General features: G+C 41.9%; 1 long non-coding RNA gene across 3 annotated transcripts; it reads right to left on the reverse strand.

Moving 5' to 3' along the window:
• Positions 1-2,323: 2,323 nt before the first annotated feature.
• Positions 2,324-8,257, reverse strand: LOC106866133. Of its 3 annotated transcripts, none has more exons than XR_002962833.1 (6): positions 7,945-8,257; positions 7,565-7,828; positions 7,411-7,482; positions 7,082-7,156; positions 6,669-6,951; positions 2,324-2,379 (listed from the first exon to the last, which is right to left on the reverse strand). It is a non-coding gene; the product is annotated as an uncharacterized LOC106866133 (long non-coding RNA). The 3 variants fall into 3 exon arrangements; XR_001406064.2 differs by lacking the exon at positions 2,324-2,379 and adding an exon at positions 3,871-3,930 and having other exon boundaries at positions 7,945-8,253; XR_002962832.1 differs by lacking the exon at positions 2,324-2,379 and adding an exon at positions 4,553-4,605.
• Positions 8,258-8,539: the final 282 nt, after the last annotated feature.

The following is an 8,539-nucleotide window of genomic DNA, read 5'->3' on the forward strand; positions in this document are numbered from 1 at the left end:
ATATAAAGGAGGAGGGAGAGATATTTTCGTCCACCTTGAGTAAGCAGGCCGAAATCCAACTCTATCTCTAACTTTCCTTACAAACTACAACTCTTTAGGAAACAGAAAAACAGATCCGTCAGCTTGTTTTGTCCGCCACGGTCAGCACGAGTCGAATCTCTTGATGGGGCCAGATCCGTTGGAAAGGTATTGTAATTACCTTTCCAACAAGTACTTGTTTTCTTGATTTAAACTCCATATGCGGCCTGGGTGATTAAAATAAATTCGGGTCTCTTGACAGTTCGGACCCGAATCGGATTCAACTTTAATTCGTGATATCTTTCTCTAGCAAGCTCCGAATCATGTGCCGTTTGATTTGTTGGAAAGTAGACTTGATAGGCTTCACTTTGAATCTCCCTTTGCAGGCTATCACACTTCATCTTCACTTTGGACTTGTAAAGTTCAATAAGATGCCTACATAATAAGATTACACAAGATAGTAGCTCCGCCTCTTTGCAAGTAACATATTAAAAACATTTTGTAATTGAATTCACCTGATTATAATTGTTATTAGATAAACCAACAATTAGGGTTCTAATGGTCGTATCCATGATTAGCATGTCCATATCATCTCCCCTTTCTTGAAAGGAAAGCCGTCCTCGCCGTCGTTTATGCTGAAAATATGCTAACAAAAGAGACAAGGTATGCGCATGGTATATGTATATATCGTTATTTTTAACTCCACTCCCATGTTGCACAATTAATGTTTTATAACACAATCTCATGAGATAATTAGTCAAACAATCATCATGAATATCATTCCAGCAAGAAGATTGACAATATGTTTTGCATATATATATAAGATAAACAATATCTTGTATTTGGTTTGCACCGCTCACCATTATACCATCCCAACACTGGAGAATAATAATTAATAATGTTACCCAAATTAGTTACTACAAGATGATGAAATTTAGAGCATGTCAAAGCACTAATATTCGAACAATCGTGTAAAGAACTAATTGGCAAATAATCAACACCAATATTGGAGGTCATATCAAAATGGTTAAGCATATGCAACATATTATTTTCTCTCAAATCAAGAAAGTTATCACTAGCAATGCAAATCTGATGCACCCAAAATTTATTGTTCACGTCATGTTCTCCAATTAATTGAATAGTGTATCCATGGGCATTAGCAAAAGAGTTTGAAATTGTTAACTCAGAAACTTTATCCATTGCATGTGACAAATATATAGGTGCATCAAGTTTAATAGAATATAAAGAATTATTAGGCGGAATCATAGGAAACACTTCTTCTTGTTTAATTAATTCAATGCAACATAAATCAAATTTAATCATCGCGTCACAAGTCTGTAAATCATTAGAAGAATTAATTTCAGCAGTAGGTGCACTTGAATCACGTTGTAAATCAACAGTTTCACATGGTGCAGAAAATTCAACATGTATCTCAGTTATTTCATCACATGTCATATTTAGTTCAGGAACACAATCATCTTTATCATTACCTTGTAGGCTCAACACGTTTCTAGTACACCTTCTCTCCAATTTCCTCTCCGCTTCCTGAGCAAGATTAAGCAAACACAATACAGAGTCGTATTTTCCGTATTCAATTATGTAAGAAATACCAAAGTTAAGCCCACAATAAAATCTATCCATTTTTCTTTGTTCGGTTTCATCTAAACCAGCCCACAAGGTTAAAATTTGGAACTCATTGTAGTAATCATCAACAGTTTTATCATCTTGTGTCAAACATCGTAATTTTGAACGCAAGTTAAGAGCATAATTCAAAGGAACATATTTTTCTCTCATTATTTTTTTCATATCAATCCAAGTGTGAGGTATTTTGTTTTCTCTAACTATCTCACTCCACCAAGATAAAGCAACAAAAGTAAATTTACTACTAGCAATTTGAACCTTACGACTATCTAGTACATGGAAGCATGTGAATTGCTCAATTAGAGCTATTTCCCAATCAATATAAGCTTCAACATCATTATTTCCATCAAAGAAAGGTCCAAAACAATTATTGACATTACAAGGATTGCGATATACCTTTGCCTTGCCAATGTCAACAAGAGACGAGGAGGATGGAGGTGGTGAAAAACGCTCATGTCGGTCACTTGATAGCATAGGCCTATTTTCCATCCTTCGTGTAAGTCCTGTCATGGTTAGTATAAGACAAGAAATAAAACACAGGAATATGTTCCTATCATGTAATAGGATGTGGCTACAAGTCGCTCAACTCTCAAGCTAAAAATCAAGTTCTTACAAGTTCTTACCATGCAAAACAAGAAGGTGATGGCCAGCGGCGTGACCAAGCCCTCCGAAGATTAAATGTATCGATGCCTCGATAACAAACCAACCTAGGTGTAGAATCTGTGGAGCTTGGAGGCTTTTGTGAGTAGCAAGGAATAGCAAATAATCAAATCAGCAATGCAAAGTTGAAAATATGCTCAATAATGCTAGTCCTAGCTGCTGGAGTCGATAAGAACAAATTACAGAACTAATCTAAGCCTAGATACTGAAGAAGGTAGGAATAGATAGATCAAAAGATGGCACAATAAGTAAATCCCTTGGATTTTTTTTTCTTTTTGTGGCCTTCTGTTTGGCTTCTTATTCTTTTCTTCTTCTTTTTTTTTCTTTTTTTTTAACCCCAGAAACTCACGCAAAAGAAGGACTGGAAAATTGTACGTCGGTCTGTTGAAGAACAGAAAAGGCTGTAGTAAGAAAAATTCAGAAAAATATGGAAAAATATGGGTTAGAAGCGTATCGACACAAGCTTTCCAGCAAGAGCAAGATCACTCAAAACGGATGTCGGACGGTGGAGAAAACTGAGAAACACCGGGCTGCAGCGACGTCGGAAAACGGATGCAGAAACTTGGAAGCTCGGAAAGTCCACCTTACAAACCGAATTTGAGGGTCAAAGTGCAGTGCGATTCCCTGGATATTTCCTGATGTGCCTCGTCGTGAGCTTTCCAAAAAGTCCAAGAACGTCCAAATCCGAGTTGGTACGCAAAAGATACGCCCGTTTTACTGAACACGGGTTAAAACCACCCGAAACTAAAATTCTACTCGGACTCGGGTCCGAAACTGACTCGAACTCTTTCTCTTTTTTTTCCCTTTTTTTTATTTCTTTCTTTCCTTTTTTTTTCTTTCCTTTCTTTTTTTTTCAACTTTCCGAACAACTTGATCTCTAAACAAAATTCGATCTATTATGAAACACTTTCCAAAAGCACTCTTGATTGGACTCGGACTCGAACTTGCGGTTGAAAACTATAACTTGCCGACTCGATGTAGGACTCGAAGAGGGACAGGGTGTAGGACTCGACGAGGGACTCGGTGTAGGATTTGAAGAGGGACTCGGTGTAGGACTCGACGAGGGACTCGGTGTAGGATATGGGGGTGGCGGAAGATTATGGCGGTGGTGTGGCAGGAAGTTTGGCAGCGGAAGATTGATGAAGGAAACTTGCATCACACGAACAACAAGAAAACCAAAAGCAAGTTCGATCTACTAGAAAAAATCTGAAAAACGATCCAATCTAATCCAGCAACTCGACACAATTAATGCAGCAAAGATTCAACAATGCAAATACTAATGTGAAAATTGCAAGGCTCAGATTGGTTCTAGGACAAGATAACTAATTCTAATTTTTATTTGGCTTTTTCAGGACGATAGGTAAAAACAGATCTAAACTACGGATAAACTGGAAAAATCTCACCGAGCAACCTTAAGCTCTGATACCATGTGATGTGGGTCGGGGTGGCTTGATTTTTCGATGAGATTGGTAACTCTCGATTTGGGTAGGAGGTGACGTTGACGATCCGACTACGGCCTAGGAGGCAGCGCCTTAGCAATCGATACACCAACTCCAAAAGGTTATTAATCCCGCGGGGGCACGATCAACCTGACCACGAAGATCTTTGTTCCTGCAAGCAATCGAAGAACAAGCAAGAACAAGATAAATAGCGGATGCAATCTAAAATTGCGAATATACTATATCAAACCAATGTCTCAACGAGACGATAAGTTGGAGTCTTGACGACGGTAAAACAGGTGGTCTAACCGACACACGCGATTACACGAAACTAGCAAAGATGGCTAAACTTTATCTAATCAAAACTCAAGACTCCTTAGGGGGGCTCATGGGGTATATAAAGGAGGAGGGAGAGATATTTTCGTCCACCTTGAGTAAGGAGGCCGAAATCCACTCTATCTCTAACTTTCCTAACAAACTACAACTCTTTAGGAAACAGAAAAACAGATCCGTCAGCTTGTTTTGTCCGCCACGGTCAGCATGAGTCGAATCTCTTGATGGGGCTAGATCCGTTGGAAAGTTATTGTAATTACCTTTCCAACAAGTACTTGTTTGCTTGATTTGAACTCCGTATGCAGCCTGGGTGATTAAAACAAATTCGGGTCTCCTGACAGTTCGGACCCGAATCGGATTCAACTTTAATTCGTGATATCTTTCTCTATCAAGCTCCGAATCATGTGCCGTTTGATTTGTTGGAAAGTAGACTTGATAGGCTTCACTTTGAATCTCTCTTTGCAGGCTATCACACTTCATCTTCACTTTGGACTTATAAAGTTTAATAAGATGCCTACATAATAAGATTACACAAGATAATAGCTCCGCCTCTTTGCAAGTAACATATTGAAAACATTTTGTAATTAAATTCACCTGATTATAATTGTTATTAGATAAACCAACAATTAGGGTTCTAATGGTCGTATCCGTGGTTAGCATGTTCATTCACAACTTGTCTAAGTGTATGACGACCTTCGCTATAAGACCGGCGTACACGCCCAACTTTTATACCCGGCACCTCTTATTCTAATTGTTGTCGAGAACAACAACATACATCATCATCAGTATGGTCACATCACCAAGTGACATATTCTTTTTATGTTTTTATGTGCCATAAATATATCGCGACAAAGGATTGCGCATGGTTACATGCACGCAAGGGATACCTGGAATGCAGAAGCTCGCGTAGGGAAAGGCTTCCCTAAATTGGCAAGGCTGCTTGAGCCCTTTCCTGGATCATCCTGAAACTGCGTGGGTGACATCCATGAAGCCATACACACGCATAATGTACGGCGTACTAGACAATGTTGGGGTCGAGAGAGCACCATCAGGGAGCAACGTCATGAGATCGATTACCCTCTTTGTGCCCATCCCATGGCTCCATCAGGGCTGGTCTCACTTGACCACAGGGTTAAGGTTGTGTCATTCACGGAAAGCAAATCCCAACCCACTGTGTTCTGTTTTAATGAGTTACCCCCCATTGCCCATGACCGGCTTCTCAAATTCTGACAACTCAAGTGTGGCTAGTTGGCACTTGACAATCTGATTACCATTGCTGCTGAAGTAGAGCGCGTAATCCACAAGGATGGTAGGCATATTCAAGCCTCAGGCAGTGAGATTGTCAACAGAGGTGAGCTCGCTCCACCCATCAGCCTCCGATGAGTACAAGCAGGTGGATGGGACGGAATGTGACTGCCGTCCCATCCGGTAGACAGAACGGCCACAACACGGAATGGTCCTCCTTGTCCTTGGCAACCGTTGTGGTCACAGCCATCCGTGGTGCAGAGCACTGCAATGCTGGAGCTCGTAGTACCGTGGTCCGGCCAGGGCACACGACGCTCTTCGACCGTCATCGGGTCCCGGACGACGAGTTCATAATTCATAACCCCCTTGATGTTGGCGCAGAAGAGCACGTGGCCGTGGCGGAAGTCCAGCGCAACCCATCTGTGAAAGTAAGCCACGGCAGGTTGAAATGCGGAGGTGGGGACAAATCGGCAGTCTCCTCTGGCTCTGATGTTCTGGAAGCATCCCAGGACGGGAGGTGTCCCGTGGAACTCGCGGTAGCGGTGGCGGAACCCGCGGTTGGTGAGGATGCGGCGCCGCTGCTTTGCAGACGGAGGAGGCACGGACGAGGTGCTCTGGCTCATCCGGAAAGGCGGAAGAATACCTCCTCGAGGAGCTCGTTCATCAGCACCGCCGGCGGCGGCATGGCGTGGCGGCGGAGACGATTGTTTTGGGTGGGTGGGGATTAGCGACGAGCGCGAGCACGGAGCAGAGTAGGTGGGTTCCTGTGCTGGATGCTACAGGGAGAGCATCGCCGGCGGCAGCATGGCGCAACGGCGGCGGCGAGGGTTTTGGGAGGGTGAACCTTGTAACTAGCTCTTTGGGATCTAGTGAATATCATAGTTTTCCTGCAGAATTTTGTCTGAAAAGCGTGATCAAGTTCCAGCCGAAAATTGACCAGTGCCAGGGAGAGCTCATGAGATCAAGTTGGGCAGCAGGCAGCTGCCAGCTTTGGCTAGGGATCTTGTCATCAGTCATATATGCCATTCCCTGCAAGCTGAAACGATGTGCCATCCGGCTAGCAAGAAGCATAGCCCGAGCCTGGCAATAGAAGTTTCTTTAATAGGCTTTTATGGGGAGACAGAGGCTGAATATGAAGAATACCCAGGCCTGCTTTAGAAAAAGTATTCTGGAACAGTAATTCACTAATTTTAACTGCACCTAGGATCCTGGGGTTATGGAGTAAAGCACATGCAATGGAGGTTTGTTGTGAGAGGATGCACTGTAGAGCAGAGCGCTGCATTGGCCTGGAGATGCAGCGTGAGAGGATTGGGGAGCAGGGTAAGAGCGTACCTCCTCCAGAGGGCTTGTTGGAGCAGACAGCACCTAGAGCACTAGCAGCACGAAAACCCTGCATTCACGGTCCAATCTTTTTGTTGTTGAAAATAAGATCATTACGGCTGGGCTTTCTATGCTGGCCTATGAATCCAATATAGCTCATCCTCCTGATTTGCCTGTAGGATTGAAGTCTGCAAAATAGTGTTCACAGCTGGCTGTTCAAAGGAAGTGTTGACAATAAGGAACTCCCATTGCTTTTGACCCTGAACCCAGAGGTTCTCGATTATCTCCGGATAAGCTGTGGAATGTTGTTGCTTAAATAATTAGCCATGAATTAAACTACAGATGGAGCACCAAGGTTTACTCCAAAATATGTGTTCCTGTTCAAAATTTTCGGTTATGCATGAGTTTATAAGGATGTGGCATACCTTCAGAATGAAGGCCCAGTAGGCTGATTTAGGCTTGTTCAAGATTTTCTTCAGGCTTTGCATTACTTAACCAACCTGTAGAAACATGAGCATAACTTCAATATTACTATTCCAAGTGCATGACTTAAAATGCTGAAACGAACTTCTATTTGGGACAACCTTTTCAAGAAATGATACAACCGGAACAAGATCAATTTCAAGAAAAGAAAAAACAGAGGAAATTCAGTAAATTTTCACCTCCAAATTGCCATGCCAATACTAACCGACCGTGATGACTTGCTATTTACTTAATTTAAACAAGCCAACTAAAGAACCAATGGATATGGAACCTGAGGTCATCTTGGTGTTCGTTGCACAACAAGGGGATATGGAACCTGAGGTCGACAAACTGGGACCAGCACCTGTACCAGAGCAGCAGAGCTTATCCAACGAGTACAGCATCTCGATGAACACCATATCCACAGCAAATCAAATAATCAATACCTGATGTAGTACTATTCTTTGATGATGTCAGTATTTTTCATCTCCTTGTTTTTGGCCTGTGAACAAGGCCTTAAGCTCCGTTAATGCTGCTCAGTGCTCTTGCTTCTGAAATGAAATCTGATGTATTGTGTCACCGTGACCTCTCAGTTCAGTTCAAGCCTTGTTTCTGAAAGACAGTTGGGATATCTTCAGTTGCAACTTTCAAGTGGCCTACTCGAGCATTCCATGACCTGTAACTCCATTAAGCAAGCCACAGTGCAGAACCTTCACCAGACATAAAGGTTCAACTTCAAGATGCAAAAAAAGTAAGCCACAACACCGAATCCTTACTATGACCAGCAAAGAAAGAAAAACTTATTTCGCAGATTCACATAGCTTACCAATGCCAGTTCTCAGTCATAAGCTTGTCAGGTTTTGCAGTACTTGACTAACCATGCTTATACAAACATGAAAGTAACTTCAATACCTCTAACCCAAGTGTATGCCATAAAAGGCTGGCACTACTATCCAGGATAACCTTTTTAAGAAATGGAACTTGAGCTAGACAGGATAACGTTTGCAAAAAGAAAAAAGAAAGAAAAAGAGAGTAGATTCAATACATCTTCGCCTCCAAACTGCCTTCACAGGCATGAAAGCAACATCAGCTCACATAGGTGAAATTCAAATCAGAAATACAGATCATATCTCAAGGTCACAGATAATTACAAAGAACATACAGTTACCATGATGATGGCTTGCTAATAGCAGACTTTAAAATAAAACACCTCAAAGCTTCATAAGATAATATCAAAGCAGACACAAGTTAATGGATATACATACTGTATGCATATCGGCTATAGAAATCGACCAGTAGCAAACCCTAACAAGATACAGTGCTTAGAGCTTAAGAACATGCCGTAGTTCAAGAACCATACATAAATCAGGTATCTTGTTTTGCAGGTTTACAAGGTTGGGGTTTGGTCTACAGTGTTTGCT

This window comes from Brachypodium distachyon, chromosome 2 (assembly GCF_000005505.3).
Source record: "Brachypodium distachyon strain Bd21 chromosome 2, Brachypodium_distachyon_v3.0, whole genome shotgun sequence".
Classification (NCBI taxonomy): domain Eukaryota; kingdom Viridiplantae; phylum Streptophyta; class Magnoliopsida; order Poales; family Poaceae; genus Brachypodium; species Brachypodium distachyon.